The sequence below is a fragment of the Triturus cristatus genome, chromosome 4_1 (genome assembly GCF_964204655.1).
Source record: "Triturus cristatus chromosome 4_1, aTriCri1.1, whole genome shotgun sequence".
NCBI classification, from domain to species: domain Eukaryota; kingdom Metazoa; phylum Chordata; class Amphibia; order Caudata; family Salamandridae; genus Triturus; species Triturus cristatus.
In genome coordinates this window covers 1,176,462,123-1,176,489,055 of record NC_140585.1, presented here as the reverse complement: position 1 = coordinate 1,176,489,055, position 26,933 = coordinate 1,176,462,123, and positions in this window count along the sequence as shown.

Genomic DNA, 26,933 nt, shown 5'->3' with positions numbered 1-26,933 from the left:
ATCCTGGCTGAAGAGGGGTGAAACCCCGAAACCAGTCCTAGGATGCTTGTTTCCAGTTCAGGGAGGACCGGGCCTGGCAGTTCGGGCTGGACTGTTGCCATTGGGCACAGGGTCAAGACTGATTTGCATATGGCTGGGTCCAAACTGGAATGGCTTGGTGAGCAAACAAACGATGGACTTAGGCCCAGATCTCTGTACTGGGGTGAATGTATGACACTGTTCTGCATTCTGTCTATCAATAGTTCTTTTTGCATTTGTCACCCGAGTGGGATGGGTATGCTCAGACGTGAGTCCCGTGTTCTCCATGCCACTGGAATCAAGCTATCCTGGCTGAAGAGGGATGAAACCCCGAAACTGGTCCTAGGATGCTTGTTTCCAGTTCAGGGAGAACCTGGCCTGGCAGTTCGGGCTGGACTGTTCCCATTGGGCACAGGGTCAAGACTGATTTGCATATGGCTGGGTCCAAACTGGAATGGCTTGGTGAGCAAAAAAACGATGGATTTAGGCCCAGTTCTCTGTACTGGGGTGAATGTATGACATTGTTCTGCATTCTGTCTATCAATAGCTCTTTTTGCATTTGTCTCCCCGAGTGGGACAGGTATGCTCAGACGTGAGTCCCGTGCTCTCCATGCCACTAGAATCAAGCTATCCTGGCTGAAGAGGGGTGAAACCCCGAAACCGGTCCTAGGATGCTTCTTTCCAGTTCAGGGAGGACCTGGCCTGGCAGTTCGGGCTGGACTGTTCCCATTGGGCACAGGGTCAAGACTGATTTGCATATGGCTGGGTCCAAACTGGAATGGCTTGGTGAGCAAAAAAACGATGGATTTAGGCCCAGATCTCTGTACTGGGGTGAATGTATGACATTGTTCTGCATTCTGTCTATCATTAGTTCTTTTTGCATTTGTCACCCCGAGTGGGACGGGTATGCTCAGTCGTGAGTCCCGTGCTTTCCATGCCACTGGAATCAAGCTATCCTGGCTGAAGAGGGGTGAACCCCCGAAACCGGTCCTAGGATGCTTTTTTCCAGTTCAGGGAGGACCTGGCCTGGCAGTTTGGGCTGGACTGTTCCCATTGGGCACAGGGTCAAGACTGATTTGCATATGGCTGGGTCCAAACTGGAATGGCTTGGTGAGCAAAACAAGGATGGATTTAGGCCCAGATCTCTGGACTGTGGTGAATGTATGACATTGATCTGTATTCTGTCTATCAATAGTTCTTTTTGCATTTGTCACCCCGAGTGGGACGGGTATGCTCAGATGTGAGTCCCGTGCTGTCCATGCCACTGGAATCAAGCTATCCTGGCTGAAGAGGGGTGAAACCCCGAAACCGGTCCAAGGATGCTTGTTTCCAGTTCAGGGAGGACCTGGCCTGGCAGTTCGGGTTGGACTGTTCCCATTGGGCACAGGGTCAAGACTGATTTGCATATGGCTGGGTCCAAACTGGAATGGCTTGGTGAGCAAAAAAACGATGGATTTAGGCCCAGATCTCTAGACTGGGGTGAATGTATGACATTGTTCAGCATTCTGTCTATCAATAGTTCTTTTTGCCTTTGTCACCCCGAGTGAGACGGGTATGCTCAGACGTCAGTCCAGTGCTCTCCATGCCACTGGAATCAAGATATCCTGGCTGAAGAGGAGTGAAACCCCGAAACCAGTCCTAGGGTGCTTGTTTCCAGTTCAGGGAGGACCTGGCCTGGCAGTTCAGGCTGGACTGTTCCCATTGGGTACAGGGTCAAGACTGATTTGCATATGGCTGGGTCCAAACTGGAATGGCTTGGTGATCGAAAAAACGATGGATTTAGGCCCAGATCTCTGGACTGGGGTGAATGTATGACAATGTTCTGCATTCTGTCTATCAATCGTTCTTTTTGCATTTGTCACCCCGAGTCGGACGGGTATGCTCAGACGTTAGTCCCGTGCTCTCCATGCCACTGGAATCAAGCTATCCTGGCTGAAGAGGGGTGAAACCCCGAAACCAGTCCTAGGATGCTTGTTTCCAGTTCAGGGAGGACAAGGCCTGGCAGTTCGGGCTGGACTGTTGCCATTGGGCACAGTGTCAAGACTGATTTGCATATGGCTGGGTCCAAACTGGAATGGCTTGGTGAGCAAAGAAACGATGGACTTAGACCCAGATCTCTGTACTGGGGTGAATGTATGACACTGTTCTGCATTCTGTCTATCAATAGTTCTTTTTGCATTTGTCACCCCGAGTGGGACAGGTATGCTCAGACGTGAGTCCCGTGTTCTCCATGCCACTGGAGTCAAGCTATCCGGGCTGAAGAGGGGTGAAACCCCGAAACCGGTCCTAGGATGCTTCTTTCCAGTTCAGGGAGGACCTGGCCTGGCAGTTCGGGCTGGACTGTTCCCATTCGGCACAGGGTCAAGACTGATTTGCATATGGCTGGGTCCAAACTGGAATGGGTTGGTGAGCAAAAAAACGATGGATTTAGGCCCAGATCTCTGTACTGAGGTGAATGTATGACATTGTTCTGCATTCTGTCTATCAATAGTTCTTTTTGCATTTGTCACCCCGAGTGGGAGGGGTATGCTCAGACGTGAGTCCCGTGCTCTTCATGCCACTGGAATCAAGCTATCCTGGCTGAAGAGGGGTGAAACCCCGAAAACGGTCCTAGGATGCTTTTTTCCAGTTCAGGGAGGACCTGGCCTGGCAGTTTGGGCTGGACTGTTCCCATTGGGCACAGGGTCAAGACTGATTTGCATATGGCTGGGTCCAAACTGGAATGGCTTGGTGAGCAAAACAAGGATGGATTTAGGCCCAGATCTCTGGACTGTGGTGAATGTATGACATTGATCTGTATTCTGTCTATCAATAGTTCTTTTTGCATTTGTCACCCCGAGTGGGACGGGTATGCTCAGATGTGAGTCCCGTGCTCTCCATGCCACTGGAATCAAGCTATCCTGGCTGAAGAGGGGTGAAACCCCGAAACCAGTCCTAGGATGCTTGTTCCCAGTTCAGGGAGGACAAGGCCTGGCAGTTCGGGCTGGACTGTTGCCATTGGGCACAGTGTCAAGACTGATTTGCATATGGCTGGGTCCAAACTGGAATGGCTTGGTGAGCAAAGAAACGATGGACTTAGACCCAGATCTCTGTACTGGGGTGAATGTATGACACTGTTCTGCATTCTGTCTATCAATAGTTCTTTTTGCATTTGTCACCCCGAGTGGGACAGGTATGCTCAGACGTGAGTCCCGTGTTCTCCATGCCACTGGAGTCAAGCTATCCGGGCTGAAGAGGGGTGAAACCCCGAAACCGGTCCTAGGATGCTTCTTTCCAGTTCAGGGAGGACCTGGCCTGGCAGTTCGGGCTGGACTGTTCCCATTGGGTACAGGGTCAAGACTGATTTGCATATGGCTGGGTCCAAACTGGAATGGCTTGGTGATCGAAAAAACGATGGATTTAGGCCCAGATCTCTGGACTGGGGTGAATGTATGACAATGTTCTGCATTCTGTCTATCAATCGTTCTTTTTGCATTTGTCACCCCGAGTCGGACGGGTATGCTCAGACGTTAGTCCCGTGCTCTCCATGCCACTGGAATCAAGCTATCCTGGCTGAAGAGGGGTGAAACCCCGAAACCAGTCCTAGGATGCTTGTTTCCAGTTCAGGGAGGACAAGGCCTGGCAGTTCGGGCTGGACTGTTGCCATTGGGCACAGTGTCAAGACTGATTTGCATATGGCTGGGTCCAAACTGGAATGGCTTGGTGAGCAAAGAAACGATGGACTTAGACCCAGATCTCTGTACTGGGGTGAATGTATGACACTGTTCTGCATTCTGTCTATCAATAGTTCTTTTTGCATTTGTCACCCCGAGTGGGACAGGTATGCTCAGACGTGAGTCCCGTGTTCTCCATGCCACTGGAGTCAAGCTATCCGGGCTGAAGAGGGGTGAAACCCCGAAACCGGTCCTAGGATGCTTCTTTCCAGTTCAGGGAGGACCTGGCCTGGCAGTTCGGGCTGGACTGTTCCCATTCGGCACAGGGTCAAGACTGATTTGCATATGGCTGGGTCCAAACTGGAATGGGTTGGTGAGCAAAAAAACGATGGATTTAGGCCCAGATCTCTGTACTGAGGTGAATGTATGACATTGTTCTGCATTCTGTCTATCAATAGTTCTTTTTGCATTTGTCACCCCGAGTGGGAGGGGTATGCTCAGACGTGAGTCCCGTGCTCTCCATGCCACTGGAATCAAGCTATCCTGGCTGAAGAGGGGTGAAACCCCGAAAACGGTCCTAGGATGCTTTTTTCCAGTTCAGGGAGGACCTGGCCTGGCAGTTTGGGCTGGACTGTTCCCATTGGGCACAGGGTCAAGACTGATTTGCATATGGCTGGGTCCAAACTGGAATGGCTTGGTGAGCAAAACAAGGATGGATTTAGGCCCAGATCTCTGGACTGTGGTGAATGTATGACATTGATCTGTATTCTGTCTATCAATAGTTCTTTTTGCATTTGTCACCCCGAGTGGGACGGGTATGCTCAGATGTGAGTCCCGTGCTCTCCATGCCACTGGAATCAAGCTATCCTGGCTAAAGAGGGGTGAAACCCCGAAACCGGTCCAAGGATGCTTGTTTCTAGTTCAGGGAGGACCTGGCCTGGCAGTTCGGGTTGGACTATTCCCATTGGGCACAGGGTCAAGACTGATTTGCATATGGCTGGGTCCAAGCTGGAATGGCTTGGTGAGCAAAAAAACAATGGATTTAGGCCCAGATCTCTAGACTGGAGTGAATGTATGACATTGTTCGGCATTCTGTCTATCAATAGTTCTTTTTGCCTTTGTCACCCTGAGTGAGACGGGTATGCTCAGACGTGAGTCCCGTGCTCTCCATGCCACTGGAATCAAGCTATCCTGGCTGAAGAGGAGTGAAACCCCGAAACCGGTCCTAGGGTGCTTGTTTCCAGTTCAGGGAGGATCTGGCCTGGCAGTTCAGGCTGGACTGTTCCCATTGGGTACAGGGTCAAGACTGATTTTCATATGGCTGGGTCCAAACTGGAATGGCTTGGTGATCGAAAAAACGATGGATTTAGGCCCAGATCTCTGGACTGGGGTGAATGTATGACAATGTTCTGCATTATGTCTATCAATCGTTCTTTTTGCATTTGTCACCCCGAGTCGGACGGGTATGCTCAGACGTTAGTCCCGTGCTCTCCATGCCACTGGAATCAAGCTATCCTGGCTGAAGAGGGGTGAAACCCCGAAACCAGTCCTAGGATGCTTGTTTCCAGTTCAGGGAGGACCGGGCCTGGCAGTTCGGGCTGGACTGTTGCCATTGGGTACAGGGTCAAGACTGATTTTCATATGGCTGGGTCCAAACTGAAATGGCTTGGTGATCGAAAAAACGATGGATTTAGGCCCAGATCTCTGGACTGGGGTGAATGTATGACAATGTTCTGCATTATGTCTATCAATCGTTCTTTTTGCATTTGTCACCCCGAGTCGGACGGGTATGCTCAGACGTTAGTCCCGTGCTCTCCATGCCACTGGAATCAAGCTATCCTGGCTGAAGAGGGGTGAAACCCCGAAACCAGTCCTAGGATGCTTGTTTCCAGTTCAGGGAGGACCTGGCCTGGCAGTTCGGGTTGGACTATTCCCATTGGGCACAGGGTCAAGACTGATTTGCATATGGCTGGGTCCAAGCTGGAATGGCTTGGTGAGCAAAAAAACAATGGATTTAGGCCCAGATCTCTAGACTGGAGTGAATGTATGACATTGTTCGGCATTCTGTCTATCAATAGTTCTTTTTGCCTTTGTCACCCTGAGTGAGACGGGTATGCTCAGACGTGAGTCCCGTGCTCTCCATGCCACTGGAATCAAGCTATCCTGGCTGAAGAGGAGTGAAACCCCGAAACCGGTCCTAGGGTGCTTGTTTCCAGTTCAGGGAGGACCTGGCCTGGCAGTTCAGGCTGGACTGTTCCCATTGGGTACAGGGTCAAGACTGATTTTCATATGGCTGGGTCCAAACTGGAATGGCTTGGTGATCGAAAAAACGATGGATTTAGGCCCAGATCTCTGGACTGGGGTGAATGTATGACAATGTTCTGCATTATGTCTATCAATCGTTCTTTTTGCATTTGTCACCCCGAGTCAGACGGGTATGCTCAGACGTTAGTCCCGTGCTCTCCATGCCACTGGAATCAAGCTATCCTGGCTGAAGAGGGGTGAAACCCCGAAACCAGTCCTAGGATGCTTGTTTCCAGTTCAGGGAGGACCGGGCCTGGCAGTTCGGGCTGGACTGTTGCCATTGGGCACAGTGTCAAGACTGATTTGCATATGGCTGGGTCCAAACTGGAATGGCTTGGTGAGCAAACAAACGATGGACTTAGACCCAGATCTCTGTACTGGGGTGAATGTATGACACTGTTTTGCATTCTGTCTATCAATAGTTCTTTTTGCATTTGTCACCCCGAGTGGGACAGGTATGCTCAGACGTGAGTCCCGTGCTCTCCATGCCACTGGCATCAAGCTATCCTGGCTGAAGAGGGGTGAAACCCCGAAACCGGTCCTAGGATGCTTGTTTCCAGTTCAGGGAGGACCTGGCCTGGCAGTTCGGACTGGACTGTTCCCATTGGGCACAGGGTCAAGACTGATTTGCATATGGCTGGGTCCAAACTGGAATGGCTTGGTGAGCAAAAAAACGATGGATTCAGGCCCAGATCTCTGTACTGGGGTGAATGTATGACACTGTTCTGCATTCTGTCTATCAATAGTTCTTTTTGCATTTGTCACCCCGAGTGGGACAGGTATGCTCAGATGTGAGTCCCGTGCTCTCCATGCCACTGGAATCAAGCTATCCTGGCTGAAGAGAGGTGAAACCCCGAAACCGGTCCTAGGATGCTTGTTTCCAGTTCAGGGAGGATCTGGCCTGGCAGTTCGGGCTGGACTGTTCCCATTGGGCACAGGGTCAAGACTGATTTGCATATGGCCATGTCTGAACTGGGGTGGCAGAGTGGGCTAAAGAACAGTGATGGATTAAACCCAGATCAGTTGACTGGGGGTGAGTGCTTGCAATGTTCAACACTCCGTCCATCATTTCCTTTGGTTTTTGCTATGTTTATTATCTGACATCCGTATCTCTCTCTTTGAGTTCTATTATGAATTTACAAATACGTACACCAAGTAGGCTAGGATTGTAAACACACTGTGTTTTTGATTGTTTTTTTATCATGAGAGATTCGGGTACTATACCTTGATTGTGGATGCAATTATCCCTGATAACAATTAACCACATGGTTGGGAAACCCTCAGGTACTATACCTTGAATTGAGAATATCACTGTGTATGTGGGAGTAATAGCTACATAAAGTTTATTCAAACAGTGATGAAACATGAAACTGATGATGGACACGATCATGTGAGATTTTTGCAAAGTAACAACTTGAGAAAAATCTTATGTATATGATTCACATTAAGATTTGTTTTAAATGTCAAACACTATACCACTTTTCATGTTTGTTTGGTGTATTGTTATGTTGTCACAGATGCTAACTGCTGTACCTTTAAGAACTCCATGACCCCAGTGAGGGTCATGTGATCAAGACCATGGCTGTGGTCAAAATACATCTATCTGCCGATTAAAATATACCTTTCTGCTGACCAAGTGGGCTTGTTAATTAATATACTATATTGATTTTGTACAAGGAATATATACATATTACCTACTGGCGGTCTCCAGTAGTTAGTTATAGTTAGGACCTAGTTTCCAAAGGAAAAGCATTTTTAACTTTGGCGACAGATGACCAATCTTCATGAATTTTCAAAACTCGTGGGGCGCTCCGGTCAGCTCCTATCCTGAAAGTTTCGGGGTAATGCGCCAAGTGGGGGCTGAGAAATAAGGGGGGGGTCGCAAAATGCGTTTTCTCCATGTTATTTTCCATAGGAAACTTTAGACACGACTACAGCACGAACTGCTGAACGGAATTACACCAAATTTGACAAAAAAGGTAGCCCTTGGTTCCGAAAGAGACCTTTTTTTTTTTAATGGTTTAAATCCGTTCAGTAGTTGCTGAGAAAATCAAAAAATAGAGGTAAAAAAATGCATTTCCCATAGGAAACTTTAGACATGGCTACAGCTCGAACTGCTGAACGGAGTTACCCCAAATTTGACAAAATGGTTGTGCTTGGTTCAGAAAGCGCCCTTTTTAAAAAATAGTGTAAATCCGTTCAGTAGTTTCTGAGAAAATCTAAAAAATAAAAGTTTCAATATATAGAGGCGCGGTGGATCCGTCCACCCTCCCGACCATGAGCTTCATTCTAATTGGCTGTCAACACTCCAAACCAGGAAGTGTTGGCAGCCATCTTGTGACTCTGTAGAACTGAGTCACAAGAAAACAGAAAAACTAACGCGCAAAACAAGAAAAGGGGGAAGGGTAGAAACACCCTAACCCCCTAGGCCAAAGAATTTCGGTGAAATACGCGGAGGATCCGCAGATCCCGCCGAAATTTGTTTTAAAAATGAAGCGCAGGCTCCCGCGCTTCATTTAATTGAGGCCCCCTGGTTGGGCCAGATCCCGGGGGCATTTGCTAAAAATGTATGCGGGGGCCCGCGGGGTCCCCACAACCTTGGGGCTTGATTACAGAGTTGTGGGGGGCACGCAGCCCCCCTGCAGCCCCAGGGACCGCCACCCCCGGGGCTTCTTTTTTAATTGGTGGGGGGCCTCCAAGGCCCCCCAAAGCCCCGGGGACCGACACTCCCCAGGGCTTTTATCATTTATAATCGCGGGGGCACACAGACCCCCGCTGCCCCCGGGGACCACCAACCCCCGGGGCTTTTATTTATTTTTTTAATTTACCTGTGTGGGGGGGCTCGAGCCCCCCTCACACCCCGGGGACCGCCACCTTACTGGGGCACTAATATTGAAATTCGAGTGTCCGTTACGGACCCCCGAAACCCGGGGACCACCACCTCCCAAGTGCTGTGCAATAGGCAGGAGTGGGGCCACGCGGCCCCCCTCCTGGAGCCAGTGATGGCCCTGGGGACCACCACCCCCCAGGGCCGTCTCCTGCAGTATCCCGGGGTGCCCACCCCTGGGACACTGCTGTTTGCAATGACAGGGTGGGAGCCTGTCATTGCAAACTGCTTTGCTTAATTGAAGTGAGAGAAGGGAAACCTGCTCTCGCTTCAATGAAGCAAAGCAGATTGCTTTTCCACAAGGGGAGCTGCATGTTAGCAGCTCCCCATGTGGAAAAACAATGCTGGCTTCCACAGGACACGGGGAGCCGGCGGGACCGTGGGGGTATTGGGTCTCCCCCCATGGTCCCAACAGAGAGGGCCAGCCCAGGGGATGGGGTCCCCGGGGCTAGAAGTGGCCCGGGAGGGGGGCCACGCAGCCCCCTCCCCCAAAAAATAAATAAATAAAATGAGGCAGAGCCCCGGGGGATGGGGTCCCCGGGGCATATATATATATATATATATATTCACTGAAAAAACCATAGGTTTCACACACGTTATAGTTAGGAATTAGCATTTAAAAAACCTTGCAAATTCACTTAAAAAACCATAGGTTTCACACATGTTATAGTTAGGTGGATATTTCACTCGGAAAAAACCAATGAAATTCCCCCGTTATAGTTAGTTCAGATAACTATAACTCGCGTGCCCGCAATCCTCTGCTCATGACGTCACATATTACATCACTCATGACATGGTCAGTGGCATCACTCTTGACATCACTGATGACATCATCCTTGTGATAGAGTGGCGGTCGCGCGAGTTATAGTTATCTGAACTAACTATAACGGGGGAATTTCATTGGTTTTTTACGAGTGATATATCCACCTAACTATAACATGTGTGAAACCTATGGTTTTTTAAGTGAATTTGCAAGGTTTTTTAAATGCTAATTCCTAACTATAACGTGTGTGAAACCTATGGTTTTTTCAGTGAATGTGTAGAGTTTTTTAAATGCTAAGTTATGTATGTATTATTTTTTTTTTATATATTTATTTTTCAATAAACTACGTATTAAAAATGATTATTTTTTTTTTAATTGTTTTTCACCGTGCGCGCACGGTGCGCGCACCCCCGCGATTTAAAAAAAAAAAATGTAAATGTTTTTTTCTGCCTTCGGGGTCCTTTAGGGACCCCCTGACCAAGGCTAGGGGGACATGAACTCTCTACCCTGCCCCCTTTTCACGTTCGCCACCTTCCTTTTCCACTCTCGCACTGAAAACAAACAAAATGGCGGCCGACACTTCCTGATTTCGACCGATTCGAACGTTGACTGACATGTAACAACCAATTAGAATTACGCTCGCGCACGTTAGGGTGCTCTGAGGCCGCGCCCCTTTTTACACCTCTCTGCAACACAGCTCTGTGGCGCTTACTGGAGGTACCTGGTGGGCTAGTTGGACCCCAGGCACCCTCAGGATTGAAGGGGACTTAATCCCCCAACTTAAATCGCGCCGTGGGGCACGTTTGCACAGTGATGAAGGGAGAGGGCGGGCCTGATGTGACATGTGTGCAAACAGGCCCTGTTGCGCGTTCTAAGTTGAGGAATTAATTCCCCTTCAATCCTGAGGGTCCCTGGGGGTCAACTAGCCCACCAGGAACCACCAGTAAGCACCACAGGGCTGTGTTGCAGAGAGGTGTCAAAATGGGCGTGGCCTCAGACCACCTCTCTGCATCGCAGCCCTGTGGCGATAACTGGAGGTACCTGGTGGGCTAGTTGGACCCCAGGGACCCTCAGGATTGAAGGGGACTTAATCCCCCAACTTAAAACGCACCACGGGACGTGTTTGCACAGTGGTGAAGGGAGGGGGCAGGACCTGAGGTGACATGTGTGCAAACACATCCTGTGGCACGTTTTAAGTTGGGGAATTAATTCCTCTTCAATCCTGAGGGTCCCTGGGGGCCAACTAGACCACAAGGTACCTCTAGTAAGCGCCAGAGGCCTGCATTTCAGAGAGGTGGTCCAGGCCACGCCCCTTTTTACATCTATCTGCAACGCAGCTCTGTGGCGCTTACTGGAGGTACCTGGTGGGCTAGTTGGCCCCCAGGGACCCTCAGGATTCAAGGGGACTTAATCCCCCAACTCAAAACTTGCCACAGGGTGTGTTTGCACAGTGGTGAAGGGAGGGGGCGGGGCCTGAGGGGACATGTGTGCAAACACGCCCTGTGGCGCGTTTTAAGTTGGGGAATTAATTCCCCTTCAATCCTGAGAGCCCCTGGGGGCTAACTAGCCCACCAGGTACCTCCAGTATGCACCACAGGTCTGCGTTGCAGAGAGATGGCCCAAGCCATGCCCCTTTTTACATCTCTCTGCAACACAGCTCTGTGGCGCTTACTGGAGGTGCCTGGTGGGCTAGTTGGACCCCAGGGACCCTCAGGATTCAAGGGGACTTAATCCCCAACTTACAACGTGCCAGGGGGCGCGTTTGCAGAGTGGTGGAGAAAGGGGGCATGGCCTTTGTCTTCCTCTCACCAATCCCACTGCGTGGGGCTTACTGGAGGTAACAGGTAGGCTAGTTGGCCCCTAAAGAACCCCCAGCAGTGAAGGGGACTTCCATCCCCATCCAAGAGCGTGCCAGGGAGCGTGTTTGTAGAGTGGTGGGCAAAGTAGGCATGGCCTGGTACAAGTACTTACCAATGCTGCTGTGTGGGACTGACAGGAGGTAATAGTTTGGGAAGTTGTCCCCCACGGATGTCCTTGGGGGCAAACTACCCCTCTTGTTACCTCCAGTAAGTCCCACACAGTGGGATTGCTAAGACGTCTTCGGAAGCCCTGGCCCCCTTTCTCTGCCACTCTGCAAACGTGCCTCGTGGCAGACTACGGGATGGGGGATGAAGTCCAATTTAGTCCTGAGGGAGTTTGGGGGCTAAGAATCCTTCCTGGTACCTCCTGTAAGTCCTATGCAGCGTAATTTCTGAGTGTTGGTTGGACGCCTAGCACCCTTTCTCCACCACTCTGCAAACGCGACTACTAGTTAAAGTAGCATATTTCTGCTCCTGCCCTATTATGTACTAGGTCCTTACAGAGGAGGTCATGCTAATCACAGGGGTACCCCAACGCATAGTGTTCCCTAGTGTATGTAGGTGCTTTCACTGTATTCTAAGTATCTTTTAGCATAGCACTGGCTCTAGGCCTGGTTAGTCAGAGTCAGTTACCACCAGTACCCATCTGAAAACGTTGTGGGCACAGGATGATTTTGCAACAAGGCCTCTTTTTGCTCCTCTGTAGGTTCTTTCTGCACATGTCTTGCTTCTTCCTGCACTTTTCTTCATCTTTGTGGACTTCTGTTGCTTCTTTCTGCATTTCGTTTGCTTTTTTCCGTGCGTTTTTTTCTTCTTTCTTCACATGTCCTACCTCTGTAGGCATAGTTAGAAACTAGCATTTAAAAAACCTTTGAAATTTACTTAAAAAACCATAGGTTTCAGGAACGTTATAGTTAAAAATTTGCATTTAAAAAACCTTAGAAATTCACTGAAAAAAACATAGGTTTTAGGGAAAGTTATAGTTAGTTGGACATTTCACTCGTACAAAACCAGAGAAATTCCCCCGTTATAGTTAGTTCAGCTAACTATAACTCGCGCCCCTGCAATGCACTGCTGATGACGTCACATATTACATCACTCATGACATGGTCAGTGACATCACTGATGACATCACTGATGACAAAGAGCACAAAACGCCTCCCAGCCGCGGGAGATGAACCACCCAGAAATTTGGGGCCATGGAGCTCCAAATCACAGAGCCTCAGTGCTGAGGCATCCATTGAGGATTGACAAGCCGGATGTGCGAGTGGAGGCCCATTGGTGGGCTTGAAACGTCTCAAACAGCGGCACATAACTGAGGCACACACTAAAAGACCCACAAACCAACGCAGACTCATTCGAGTCCCCCAATTGGAGGGCTCATATTTTTAAGTGGGAGGTGTGGAGTCTATGCTAAAATGACTGTCGCGCCTCTGAAGAGTGCAATGAGCACGAAACGCGTCAGGCTTGAATTGACAGGCATGCTGTAAACTGGATCCGCCCGCCAATCCGGCTTTTACCTCATGAAGGTTACTGCAGTGGATGTCAGAGTGCGTCTCCACAGGTGGGAACCTTGGAGCTTTGATTTTTACGCGGCCTCCCAGCCGCGGGTGATGCACCACCCGGATATTTGGGGCCACGGAGCTCCGAATCACGGAGTCTCAATGTGGAGGCATCCATAGAGGATTGACAAGCCGGATGTGTGAGTGGAGGCCCATTGGTGGGCTTGAAACATCTCAGACTGCGTCACATAACTGAGGCACACACTAAAAGACCCACAAACCAACGCGGACTCATTCGAGTCACCTATTGGAGGGCTCATATTTTTAAATGGGAGGTGTGGCCTCTATGCCAAAATGACTGTCGCGCCTCTGAAGAGTGCAATGAGCACGAAACGCGTCAGGGTGAATCGACAGGCATGCTGTAAACTGGATCCGCCCACCGATCCGGCTTTTACCTCATGAAGGTTGCTGCAGTGGATGTCAGAGTGCGTCTATACAGGTGGGAATCTTGGAGCTTTGATATATATATATATATATATATATATATATATATATATATATATATATATATATATATATATATATATATATATATATATATATATATATATATATATATATATATATTATCTACTGGCCAGTAGATAGTTATAGTTAGGACCTATTTTCCATAGGAAATCCGCAACATTCTATTGGGAATATCTTTGGCGCCGGTTGACGAATCTTCGCGAAATTCTCCAAACTTTTCGCCAGCAACGCTCTGCTCCTACCTTAAAAGTTTTGCGGTGATCCGTGAAGCGGGGGCCGAGAAAAAAGGGGGGTCCCAAAACACATTTTCCCCATGCAATTTCCCATAGGATCTGTTGTCGCAGCTACAGCCCGAACCGCTGAACGGAATTACACCAAATTTGGCACTCGTGCCTTTTGCATATTTGGTGTGAATCTGTTCAGTAGTTCCTGAGAAAATTAGGGTAAAAAAGTTAGTGATATCTATGGCCGCGGAGGATCCGCGGACCTTACGCGCACCGTAAGCGCACCCTCCCCGAACGGAGCACGAACCCTCCCGATCGCGCGCTGAATTCTAATTGGCTGTCGAGCGTCTCTCTACATTCGAAACCAGGAACTGTTGGCAGCCATTTTCTGCCTCAGTAGAAGCGAGGCTGAAGAAGCAAGGGGAATAAGTGCGTAAAACATATAAAGGGGGCAGAGTGGAAATACTCTGACCCTCTAGAGGTGCTTAGGGGGTCCCAGAAGGACCCCCTGGGCCCCCTTTTCTTTTTTTTTTTTTTAAAGCGGTGAAATGCGCATACGGTGCGCGCATCCTATCGCGTTGGATGCACGGATCCTCTCGCGGTGGGTTCACGGATCCAAGGGGAAAAAAAATGAGATTGTTGGCAGATAAAGATTAAGCTTAAGTGTTTTGTTCTTGAGTGGCTCTAAAAAGAGCTGTTGTGTTCATTGAGAGTTTTTGGTACTTATAAGTAAGTACCTATACAGAGTCTAAAGTTGTTGAGGAAGACTCTGTTTCCTTCATCAGTAAAGTGTACTCCATCTCTCCTATACATCTCTTGCATATGAAAGCGCAGATTGTTATTGTAAATGGACCCCATTCTGTAGTCTCGGAGAAAAGCAGAAACAGATTTATTCACATGTTTCCTAGCTTTCTCAATCTGTGGACAAAAATAATCGGACCAGTTCCATTTCTGCCTTTGGCATATGTTAGAATACACAAAGGCAGTTTTAGGGAAAAGTGAAATCAGTTGTGCAAAGGTGTCCTTCATGAGCATTTCCAGACCTACCCCAGTCAAAGTGCCTAGGTCATTGCCACCACTGTGCACTATTATGAGGTCAGGGTGTTGGATTTGCATGAAGGATTTCACCAATGGCATCAATTGGTGCCACTTTAACCCCCTCTGTCCAATCCATTTAATGTCTACATTTGGCAAACCTAGGTCTTTGTGAATGCCTTTGTTTTCTGCATACCTTTGGCTCCAGAAAATGTAGCTGTGTCCCACAATCCACAATGTAAGCATCTTGTAAGGAGGTCTGTATGCACTCAGATGGTCTCTGTAAATGAATTGGCAGTTTGGAAACTAAGATGTTTTTAAAATGGTGGCTAAGATGCAATTTTGAAAAAAGACAAGAAATCATTGGTTGTTTGACAACCTTCTACACTGAAAGGTAGGGTGCATATTTCTGTTTTTTAAACGCTTGATTCTTATTGGTTAACAAAAACAGATTGTAAGGAACATTATATATGATAAGCTGATATGTTGAGAAGTCAAGCACACTTGCTGTTTTGATTAGCAACATTGTGTGTGCTGAACTTGTGACCTGTGTGCTCAGTACAGTGTTCCATTACCTGGTTCTATGGTAACGGGCAGAAGGCAGATTGGGGGAAGGGTTGAAGTTTATGTCATTTGGAAAGGGTTGAAATGTTTAACCAATAGAAATGTCTGTTTGCTTTTGAATTTATGTGGGAAGGAATGTGATTTGATGTTTACACGTATATGTGTGGAAAATGAGAGGGAAACTTTGCCATTCTTTGGTTCTGCTGACAGGTGCACAGTGCAGAGATTCTGTATAAGAAAATCTGGTGTGTGACTGATATATAGTGTGTGACTGATATACTTCTTAATCTACAAAACATCTTGAAAGGTGAGTTATTTAATTGTGAGGGGATGTATGTAGACTATTTTTATTTTAATCAGACTAATGTATTTTTTCTGCTAAAGTGTAGGGACTATTTTTTTTTCTCTACAATCTTATTGACAGTGTGTGTGCAAGTGGAAACCATTTTGTGATAAGGATTTGTGTTTTTTCATGTGTTTGTAGACAGATAACTATGCAGTTCTTATATTTTGGTAGATTTAGAAACCATTTATTGTTTATGAATTTGTGAAATGAGTTATGTTTCTGCAGTAAAATGTAGTACTCCTTGTAGATGAAGAAATGTGTTTTGGTATAGTGCAAGGGATAGTGGTGCTTGTCTAGAATCACACTGTGAGTCTGTGTGCATTTGGGAACCACTGTCAGGGAAGCGTTTGGTAACATCGTGCATTTGCTGACAGAAAACTGTTTTGAAACCTGTCATGTTGTCAAGTTTTAGTAGCATTAGTAGCCAGTCTTTGAAATATGTAGATTGTGTGCAGTTCCCTTATCACTTCCAGTGTAGTGAATGAGTTTTGGTAAACTCCTAGGAATACTGGTGCTTGTCTAGAATCACACTGTGAGTCTGTGTACATTTGGGAACCACTGTGAGAGAAGCGTTTGGTAACATCGTGCATTTGCTGGCAGATAACTGTTTTAAAACATGTCATGTTGTCAAGTTTTAGTAGCATTAGAAGCCAGTCTTTGCTTATGTGTTGATTAAATGAGTCAGGCATTGACACTAAAGTGCAGTCGTGAAATATGTAGATTGTGTGCAGTTCCCTTATCACTTCCAGTGTAGTGAATGAGTTTTGGTAAACTACTAGGAATAATGGTGCTTGTCTAGAATCACACTGTGAGTCTGTGTGCATTTGGGAACCACTATGAGAGAAGCGTTTGGTAACATTGTGTATTTGCTGAGAGAAAACTGTTTTAAAATCTGTCATGTTGTCAAGTTTTAGTACCATTAGAATCCAGTGTTTGCTTATGTGTTGATTAAATTAGTCAGGCGTTGACATTAAAGTGCAGTCGTGAAATATGTAGATTGTGTGCAGTTCCCTTACCTCTTCCACAGTAGTGAATGAGTTTTGGTAAACTGCTAGCGATAGTGGTGCTTGTCTAGAATCACACTGTGAGTCTTTGTGCATTTGGGCACCACTGTGAAAGAAGCGTTTGGTAACATTGTGTATTTGCTGACAGAAAACTGTTTTAAAACTTGTCATGTTGTCAAGTATTAGTAGCATTAGAAGCCAGTCTTTGCTTATGTGTTGAATAAATGAGTCAGGCATTGACACTAAAGTGCAGTCGTGAAATATGTAGATTGTGTGCAGTTCCCTTACCTCTTCCACTGTAGTGAATGAGTTTTGGTAAACTCCTAGGGATAGTGGTGCTTGTCTAGAATCACACTATGAGTCTGTGTGCATTTGGGAACCACTGTCAGAGAAGCGTTTGGTAACATTGTGCATTTGCTGACAGAAAACTGTTTTGAAACATGTCATGTTGTCAAGTTTTAGTAGCATTAGAAGCTAGTCTTTGCTTATGTGTTGATTAAATGAGTCAGGCATTGACACTAAAGTGCAGTCGTGAAATATGTAGATTGTGTGCAATTCCCTTATCACTTCCAGTGTAGTGAATGAGTTTTGGTAAACTCCTAGGAATAATGGTGCTTTTCTAGAATCACACTGTGAGTCTGTGTGCATTTGGGAACCACTATGAGAGAAGCGTTTGGTAACATCGTGTATTTGCTGAGAGAAAACTGTTTTAAAATCTGTCATGTTGTCAAGTTTTAGTACCATTAGAATCCAGTGTTTGCTTATGTGTTGATTAAATTAGTCAGGCGTTGCCAATAAAGTGCAGTCGTGAAATATGTAGATTGTGTGCAGTTCCCTTACCTCTTCCACAGTACAGTAGTGAATGAGTTTTGGTAAACTGCTAGCGATAGTGGTGCTTGTCTAGAATCACACTGTGAGTCTTTGTGCATTTGGGAACCACTGTGAAAGAAGCGTTTGGTAACATTGTGTATTTGCTGACAGAAAACTGTTTTAAAACTTGTCATGTTGTCAAGTATTAGTAGCATTAGAAGCCAGTCTTTGCTTATGTGTTGAATAAATGAGTCAGGCATTGACACTAAAGTGCAGTCGTGAAATATGTAGATTGTGTGCAGTTCCCTTACCTCTTCCACTGCAGTGAATGAGTTTTGGTAAACTCCTAGGGATAGTGGTGCTTGTCTAGAATCACACTGTGAGTCTGTGTGCATTTGGGAACCACTGTCAGAGAAGCGTTTGGTAACATTGTGCATTTGCTGACAGAAAACTGTTTTGAAACCTGTCATGTTGTCAAGTTTTAGGAGCATTAGAAGCCAGTCTTTGCTTATGTGTTGATTAAATGAGTCAGGCATTGACACTAAAGTGCAGTCGTGAAATATGTAGATTGTGTGCAGGTCCCTTATCACTTCCAGTGTAGTGAATGAGTTTTGGTAAACTCCTAGGAATACTGGTGCTTGTCTAGAATCACACTGTGAGTCTGTGTGCATTTGGGAACCACTGTGAGAGAAGCGTTTGGTAACATCGTGTATTTGCTGAGAGAAAACTGTTTTAAAATCTGTCAAGTTTTAGTACCATTAGAATCCAGTGTTTGCTTATGTATTGATTAAATTAGTCAGGCGTTGACATTAAAGAGCAGTCGTGAAATATGTAGATTGTGTGCAGTTCCCTTATCACTTCCAGTGTAGTGAATGAGTTTTGGTAAACTCCTAGGAATACTGGTGCTTGTCTAGAATCACACTGTGAGTCTGTGTACATTTGGGAACCACTGTGAGAGAAGCGTTTGGTAACATCGTGCATTTGCTGGCAGATAACTGTTTTAAAACATGTCATGTTGTCAAGTTTTAGTAGCATTAGAAGCCAGTCTTTGCTGATGTGTTGATTAAATGAGTCAGGCATTGACACTAAAGTGCAGTCGTGAAATATGTAGATTGTGTGCAGGTCCCTTATCACTTCCAGTGTAGTGAATGAGTTTTGGTAAACTCCTAGGAATACTGGTGCTTGTCTAGAATCACACTGTGAGTCTGTGTGCATTTGGGAACCACTGTGAGAGAAGCGTTTGGTAACATCGTGTATTTGCTGAGAGAAAACTGTTTTAAAATCTGTCAAGTTTTAGTACCATTAGAATCCAGTGTTTGCTTATGTATTGATTAAATTAGTCAGGCGTTGACATTAAAGTGCAGTCGTGAAATATGTAGATTGTGTGCAGTTCCCTTACCTCTTCCACTGTAGTGAATGAGTTTTGGTAAACTCCTAGGGATAGTGGTGCTTGTCTAGAATCACACTGTGAGTCTTTGTGCATTTGGGAACCACTGTGAAAGAAGCGTTTAATAACATTGTGTATTTGCTGACAGAAAAGTGTTTTAAAACTTGTCATTTTGTCAAGTTTTAGTAGCATTAGAAGCCAGTCTTTGCTTATGCGTTGATTAAATGAGTTAGGCTTTGACACAAAAGTGCAGTCCTGAAATATGTAGATTGTGTGCAGTTCCCTTACCACTTCCACAGTAGTGAATGAGTTTTGGTAAACTCCTAGGGATAGTGGTTGTTGTCTAGAATCACTCTGTGAGTCTGTGTGCATTTGGGAACCACTGTGAGAGAAGCATTTGGTAACATCGTGTATTTGCTGACAGATAACTGTTTTAAAACCTGTCATTTTGTGAAGTTTTAGTAGCATTAGAAGCCAGTCTTTGCTTATATGTTGATTAAATGAGTCATGCCTTGACACTGATGTGCTGTACTTAAATATGTAGATTGTGTGCAGTCCCCTTACCCCTTCCACAGTAGTGAATGAGTTTTGGTAAAGTCCTAGGATAGTTTTGATTGTCTAAAATCACACTGTGAGTCTGTTTGCATTTGGGTAAGGATTGTGAGAGAAGCATTCGGTAACATTGTTTATTTACTGACAGATAACTGTTTTAAAACTTGTCATGTTGTCAAGTTTTAGTAGCATTAGAAGCCAGTCTTTGCTTATGTGTTGATTAAATGAGTCAGGCATTGACACTAAAGTGTAGTCGTGAAATATGTAGATTGTGTGCAGTTCTCTTACCTCTTCTACTGTAGTGAATGAGTTTTGGTAAACTCCTAGGGATAGTGGTGCTTGTCTAGAATCACACTGTGAGTCTGTGTGCATTTGGGAACCACTGTCAGAGAAGCGTTTGGTAACATCGTGCATTTGCTGACAGAAAACTGTTTTGAAACCTGTCATGTTGTCAAGTTTTAGTAGCATTAGAAGTTAGTCTTTGCGTATGTGTTGATTAAATGAGTCAGGCATTGACAGTAAAGGGTAGTCGTGGAATATGGAGATTGTGTGCAGTTCCCTTACCTCTTCCACTGTAGTGAATGAGTTTTGGTAAACTCCTAGGGATAGTGGTGCTTGTCTGGAATCACACTGTGAGTCTGTGTGCATTTGGGAACCACTGTCAGAGAAGCGTTTGGTAACATCGTGCATTTGCTGATAGAAAACTGTTTTGAAACCTGTCATGTTGTCAAGTTTTAGTAGCATTAGAAGCCAGTCTTTGCTTATGTGTTGATTAAATGAGTCAGGCATTGACACTAAAGGGTAGTCGTGAAATATGTAGATTGTGTGCAGTTCCCTTACCTCTTCCACTGTAGTGAATGAGTTTTGGTAAACTCCTAGGGATAGTGGTGCTTGTCTAGAATCACACTGTGAGTCTGTGTGCATTTGGGAACCACTGTCATAGAAGCGTTTGGTAACATCGTGCATTTGCTGACAGAAAACTGTTTTGAAACCTGTCATGTTGTCAAGTTTTAGTAGTATTACAAGCCAGTCTTTGCTTATGTGTTGATTAAATGAGTCAGGCATTGACACTAAAGTGTAGTCGTGAAATATGTAGATTGTGTGCAGTTCCCTTACCTCTTCCACTGTAGTGAATGAGTTTTGGTAAACTCCTAGGGATAGTGGTGCTTGTCTAGAATCACACTGTGAGTCTGTGTGCATTTGGGAATCACTGTCAGAGAAACATTTTGTAACATCGTGCATTTGCTGACAGAAAACTGTTTTGAAACCTGTCATGTTGTCAAGTTTTAGTAGCATTAGAAGCCAGTCTTTGCTTATGTGTTGATTAAATGAGTCAGGCATTGACACTAAAGTGTAGTCGTGAAATATGTAGATTGTGTGCAGTCCCCTTATCACTTCCACTGTAGTGAATGAGTTTTGGTAAACTCCTAGGGATAGTGGTGCATGTCTAGAATCACACTGTGAGTCTGTTTGCATTTGGGAACCACTGTCAGAGAAGCGTTTGGTAACATTGTGCATTTGCTGACAGAAAACTGTTTTGAAACCTGTCATGTTGTCAAGTTTTAGTAGCATTAGAAGCCAGTCTTTGCTTATGCGTTGATAAAATGAGTCATGCTTTGACACTAAAGTACAGTACCATGTAGTATAGTCTTTACTGCCCCAGAACTGAACATTTAATATTTTTACACAGGCACTGTCCTAGAAGTAGTCTGATGATTTAGTCAGTTTCTAAGTACTTATGTTGTGAACCATTCATTACCAAATAAACTGCTTCAAATGTCCATGCAGTATGCATGTAGATCTCTAACCACCTACACAGTTGTTTTTCACACCTTCAATTCTCTAGACAGTTTCCATACACTTCCAGGAAACACCCTATCACTCTCTTTGTAGTCTTCTAGTGACCCATTCAGCACCATGTAGTAATTCATTCACTGTGCCAAAACCCAAACATTTATAAATTCACCAAGACACTCTCTTTCCAGTACTCTAATGATTCAGTTACTGTCTAAGTATTCATGCACTGAGCCAGGACTTAGCACATGGACTGCTTCAAACCCCTATGCACTATGCATGCAGTCTTTTAACCACCTAGAGATTTGTCTTTTATACTTTCAATTCCCTAGTCAATATCCATATAGTCCAGCAAACATCTTGTCACTCCCTTTGCAGTCTTTTAGTGACCTTTTTAGTACCAAGTACTAATTCATTCCCTGTGCGAAAAGTCTACCAGTTATAAATTCATCCAGGCAGTCTCCTTGCTGTAGTCTAATCATTTAGTCAGTACCCAAGTACTCATGCAGTGAGCCGGGCCTTAGCACATGGACTGCTTTAAATGCCTATCCAGTATGCATTCAGTTCTCTAATGAGCTACACAGTTGTCTTTCGCAGCTTCAATTCCCCAGTTAGTATTCATACACTTCTAGCAAACACCCTGTTACTCACCCAGTGTGTCTCTTTTTAGTACTGTAATCATTCAGTTAGTTAGCATGAAGTATTTTAGTGAGGTAGGCTTTAGGGCATGAACTGCTTCAAAGTAGTATGCATTATGTATGTAGTGTTTTAATCATCGTCACACTTGTGGTTCAGGGCTATAGTTTTTTAGTCTGTTTTATATAAAATGTGTTTGTACAGTAATGGAATATTGTAAATTTGAAAGTTAATAATATACATTTATTTGTGACTCTTTTTTGCAGATACTGTTTTTCAACGTTAAAATCGAGAAAGTATGCCAGAAAAAAAAAGAAAAAGAAAAGAACAGAGACAGGAGGATTATTTGAAGAAACATCAACCACAAGTATTGAATGAAAAAGATAATGTGGCTAAAAGGAAAAAATCTTCTGGTAAGATCACGAAGCAATTTATTAAAAATGTTTGTAGGAGCAAACAGAATGTAGAGAATGCTGCAACTTCGAATAATTTTTTAAGTAAGAAAAAAAATCAAAATAAGAGGAAATGTAAAAAAGCAAATGTTCAGTCAAAGGAGATAAAGTATGGTAAAAGAAGACAAAATCAGTATAAGGAATTACGCAAAACAATATTTTACAAGAGAGTAGTGCATAATTTACTGAAAGATGTAAAGAAATATAAAAAGAGAGCTTTATTTTACAAAAAGAAGAAGCATATTGAAAGCATTGTGGAAAAGGCTTTTGTAGTAAAAAGGAAACTGTTTATTTTAGTGTTAAACAGAATTCGATCACTAGATAAATCAATATATGTAATGAAGGCCAAAAGTAGGAGGAAAAGAGTTATTAATAAAAAAAAATGTTGTGATGTTTTTTTGGGAGAATGGAAACACAGTTCTAGTTCAGAGCCTTTTTTTAATGAAGAGAGTTATTCATTAAGTGAAAAATTATTGTATGCAGTTGATACCAGTGGTAGAGGTTATGAGGTTAGTGATGGTTGCCCAATGGAGAAAGAGAAAATGGTTGAAAGAAATGCAGAAGAAGTGATAGCTGATGAAGTTTTAGGGAGACATGCTAAAAACCCTGTGTACACTTGGGATTGCAGTAGTGTTTGTAGTGTACGACAGGAATCTATTGAAAAATTATGTAGTTTTTTACGAGTCTATACTAAAAAAAGTGTAAAACAAAAGATTGAGCTGTTGCAAGGACTAGACCCTTACAGAGTGAGAAAACACACTGGTTTGCAAGGTCATTCTCTGGCTTGTCTTTCTAGGAAAGTTTGTGAAAGTGTTTTTCACCATTTCAGAATGCTGGCAGTACATCATACTCAAATGCGGAAGTTAGTGAGAAGGTTGTATTATGCAAAAAGTCCAGCACTAAAGTTAAGTGAGTTGAACAGTACTCTTTTGCGTGGGTCAGTTTCAGATGTGAAGCAGGTCTGTGAGGATATTGAGTTTTGTTATTTTGGGCCTCAGCAAGAGAGTGAAGAAACTGTCTTCAACATTTTGTTCTACTAATGTGTCAATGTAGAACCTGTAATTACAGAAAAATTTGAGGATGAAATGACAAAGTTTAAGGTAATTTCAGGTGAAAGACCGAATGTTTCTTGTATTTGTTGTCGGCGAAGTCACTATAAAAATCAGACTAGGGGTGTCAATCTGTATTTAAAAAGTGAAATAGAAGATAATGATAAGTGGGTGGAATTTGCAACTTATTTGTTGGTAGAGGATTGTTTTGATTTGGGATGTGAGCAGCGTATTTGCAAATATTGTTATAATAAATTAGATGAGAATAAAATGCCTGCTACAGCTGTTCATAATAATCTAGAGTTGGTTGCTATTCCTCCAGAGCTGATAGATTTAAATACGTATGAGTCTATTTTGATACAATGTGTTCACCCATTTCAGGCTATTGTTCGTATGGAGCCCAAAACAAGTAAATTACCTCCATCAGAGTTGCAAAGTGGATTGAAAGGGAAGAGTTGTGTATTTACTATTAGATTTAAGGAAAAATGTTGAAACTATTGGTGTAGATCATGCAGAAAATGAGCACTAGTCATTCTAGTTAATGGTGTTCCTACTAAGAATAAGAAAATCTGGCAAGAGTTAGTGGATGTTAGCAAAGTGCAAAAGGCATCATTGTATCTGATAAAAAATAATGAGTACTATAGAAATGTGTTTGTTGGAGGAGAAGAAATAGATTTAGCAGAAGATAGTGAAACATTAAGTGGACAAATTGAAAAAGTGGACATGTCCAGATGTGAAGAGATCTATGAACAGTACAGTGTACATCCACTTCATTCCAAAGAGGTGATGGGGAATACAATTGAGTTGTTTCAAATGAAAAAAGCAACAGGAAGTCCCATGAGTGTATGGGAAGAGAGTTTGGAAGCTCGTTGTTTCCCGCAGTTGTTTCCAACAGGAAAAGGTGGACGAAATGATGAACGTCCTGTGCAGATTCCTGCATCTGAATTACGGACAACAAGATTATATGCAGAAGATCCAAGATTTCGACAATGTATCCCTTATATGTTTCATCTTCTGTTTGAAAGTGGCTTGTCTGGACTTTCATATGCAGTAAATCACATTTTAAAAACTGGAATGCATCTGCAAAATGTAACTGCAAAGGATTTTATGGATAAAGTGCATCAGAGAGATGATCATTTAGAATCTCAGTTGATTAATCTGATGGCATGTCAGCGTGGGACTAATGAATATTGGAACTGAAATGCATGCTACGGAACTTGGGAACTCCTACATGGTTTGTTACTCTAAGCTGTGCTGAGTATGCTTGGGATGATTTACTTGAATTTCTTCGAGAGGCAAATTCCAATATAAATAATATTGAATACAAGACACCTGGAGAATTGTGCTCTTTGGATCCTGTCAATGTATGCAGATATTTCAATCATAGATTTGAAGCTATGATGTCTTTCATCTGCAATAAAAAGAATACTCCTCTTGGAGAAGTTGTGGATTTCTTTTGGAGAAAGGAGTATCAAGCAAGAGGTGCTCCTCACATACATATGTTGTTATGGGTCAAGGATGCCCCCAAATTTGGAACAGATTCAGATGAAAGTGTTTTGTCTTTCATTGAAGATTATGCTACATGTGCTGTACCAAATAGCAGAGAAGACAAAAACTTAAAAGAACAAGTCTTACGATTTCAAAGCCATAGGTGTGGAAAATACAGTCGACGAAAGTACAAGTCAAAGGATAAGTTCTATACCACATGTCGTTTTGGATTTCCACGTCCTGTATTAGCCAAAGGAAGAGTGAACAGTTTCATGTCAGCTGTACGACATACCATCACAAGAAAGTCTCCGAAAAACACCTACAACTTAAGAAGAAGCGAAGAATCAAAATACATAAATGACTACAACCCAGTTATTTTATCCATGTGGAACGCTAATATGGATATTCAGTATGTTGCGGACAATTCTATTGCTGTTGCTCGATATGTAACGTCTTACATTACTAAACAGAAAAGACTGAATTGAAAGAAATGTGGGAAGAGATTTCTCACGAGAAGAGTCTAAGTAAGAAATTATACAGTTTCAGTTTGAAAATGTTATCGCATCGTGAAATTGGAGCATATGAATGTTCAGATCGGTTACCATCTGCAAGTCTATAATCCAAAAGTAGAAGAATCATTTGGGTGAGTCTAGGTCTTGCAGGAATGCGAAATCGGGTACTGAAATCTGTTCAAGAAATTGAAAATGTTTTGCAGAAAATGACCCTGAAAGTACAGATATTTTGAAAACCAATATGTTGGACACATACTATCCAAAGAGAAGTCATCATCTTGAGAACATGTGTCTCTATGAAGTGTTGCAAAACTACACTTTTAAACGGAATATTACAGAGAACATCAACGATGGAAAATATGGAGTGATTGGTTCTGAAGGATGTCTGGTGAAACAAAGGAAAGGAGATGTAATTAATCACAGAAAACTGAATTGCGACACTGCTGACAAAAGGGAATTTTACTATTTAGCCCTTTTGCAAATGTTCAAACCATGGCGTTCTGAACTGGAATTACTTGGAGATTTTCCCAGCTATGAAGATTCATTCAATGCTTGTAAAGATAGCATACAATGCAGTGCTTTCGCAAATTATGTGAAAATGTTGAATGATGAAATTGATCAAGAAGCTACAATTGCAGCTGAGATTGCTAGAGACAGTTCTCAAGGCAGTCAAAGTTCTGCTGCACTGAGTCAAGATCCACTTGGACAACCAATTGTTGAAAATGAAGCAGCGATTGCCATGAATGAGGTGGAAACAGCAATGTATCAAGCACAAGAAGATGCAATACAGTTAGGAAACTTGGAAGAGCAACTAAATGTTGAACAGAAACAAATATATCAGCAAGTGAAAGAGCAGATTGACCATGGATTACTTCATGAAAAGAAAGACTGCTCATGTACATCATTTCAACCTATCCGAATGTATGTGAGTGGTCAAGCTGGAACAGGAAAGAGTTTCTTAATTAAAGTAATTACAAGTTATCTGCAGACAACAATGATGCCCAGTTGGTTTTCAAACAACGTTTGCCTAGGGAATTACAAAATTCCTACCTAATATTTTTAAAGCCAAAGTTTTAGGAAGCTAATTCACTCTCTGAGGAATTTATTATTATAATTTAACAGAACTACCATTGGACAGTTTACATAAAGAAGAAGTGCAAAAATACCATTTGGCCTCAAGGAAAGGTATATTTTTGAATTATGGACTTTTTGGTGGTCATTTATTCGGTGATTATTTTAATGTGGCAACATTTACAGTTTTTATAAGTTAAAGTTATACAATTTTGTAATCTGTAAGCATTTCATATATGTATGATTTGTATTTTCTGGTATTTTACTGAGAATAGTATGTTGGTTTTTTTTTAACAATCTTTCCGATTGTTTTTTTTTGCCCGCTGTTAAGTGATGAGTACCATTGAAATCACTATTTCGAGTGAAATTCAATATATTCTGAGAACAGCAAAAAAGGCAAAAAAATTACTTTGTGGAAATTATGTTGTGTTGTAAAAAATGTATTATTATATGTTATAATTCTTATTTTATTTTCTTTCACAGATCCAAATTTTA